Below are 1,315 nucleotides of genomic sequence, written 5' to 3' on the forward strand. Positions count from 1 at the left end.
TCAACTGAGCGGCGATCGAAATGCTACAAAACCTCGAGCGACGATGTTGCTGCTGTACCTGTTGTTGCCGTTGCCATTGCTGTTGCTGTTGTTGCTGTTGCTGTTGCCGTTGCTGCTGCTGTGTGGGAGATAGAGCAAGAGAAAGAGAAAAATCTGAGAGAGAGAGAGAGATAGAGAGCAAGTACGTTTGGGAGAGTCGTGCTCGTGCTTTTAAATTAATGTTAAGCACATTTAAAGCAATGTATTACATTTTGTAATCCCCTCGCACTGCCATCCCCCGAGTTGCCACGAGTTTCATTAGTATTGAACCTGTTCCAAGCTTTTCTTGAATATCATTTTTGTTTTTGTTTTCGAGAATTTCCAAAAAAACAATGATGACTTTTAGAATCTAGTAATGGGAATTATCTTCGTAAATGTACATATATTTGGATACGGTTTATGCTGAAAGTTCAGATGTTGTTCCACCAGCTTGACAACTTTTATTTAAGTTATGTATATAAAGGAGTTCATATGTTTTACAACTAGTTAAGGCCTAAAAACGAAAAAGAAAAACGTGTTCTTCCCCAGGTATATATAGCATATAGATTGGCTAGAACTGGAACAAGTGCAGTGTTATGAAAGTTTTTGTTTTTTTTTTTTTTTCGATAACCAGTTTCCAATTCTTATACATTTTTTTTGTTTTAGTTTTTTTTTTTTTTTAGTGGTTTTTAATATTTTCACATTTTTGTGTATTTAGGTTCTCTCGTGCTCTCTCTCTATTCAAAATTCGAGAAATTCTATATTGTTCAGCCCATTCTGGCCCACCTGACTTGACTGTGGCAGTGACTATTTGTTTTTGGTTGAGCTGCTTAATTTTTTTTTTTTTTGTATTTTGTGTTTTTGATATTTGTCTAACCAATAAACAAAACAAAAATCACAAACACACGCTCCCACAAGACCCACAAATACAGTTTTATATTCGCAAATAATTTTCGCTAAACCGAAATTTCAAAAAAACCAGAAGACCGAGATAACTTTGACTGTGCCGAAGTTTGGATACCCTGGCCAATTATTCTTATACTTTTTCTACCCTACCTAAAGGTGGAGAGTCTAATCTATGCCTCATAGTTGGTTTTACAACACTATTTTATGTTTAAGTACTATTTTCTTGAACTACTATAGGGTAAATCGATTTTCTTATCAATAATTACATGTTATATTACGATTGTCTCCAAAACGATCTACAACTTCTTCCAAGGCTACAAAAGTCGATCTTTGACATTTAAGGTTTTAGAAAAATCTGCGAAACTCATGGAAGTCCATCGAAAAACAATTT

The sequence above is a fragment of the Drosophila tropicalis genome, unplaced genomic scaffold, assembly GCF_018151085.1.
Source record: "Drosophila tropicalis isolate 14030-0801.00 unplaced genomic scaffold, ASM1815108v1 contig_1190, whole genome shotgun sequence".
Lineage (NCBI taxonomy): Eukaryota > Metazoa > Arthropoda > Insecta > Diptera > Drosophilidae > Drosophila > Drosophila tropicalis.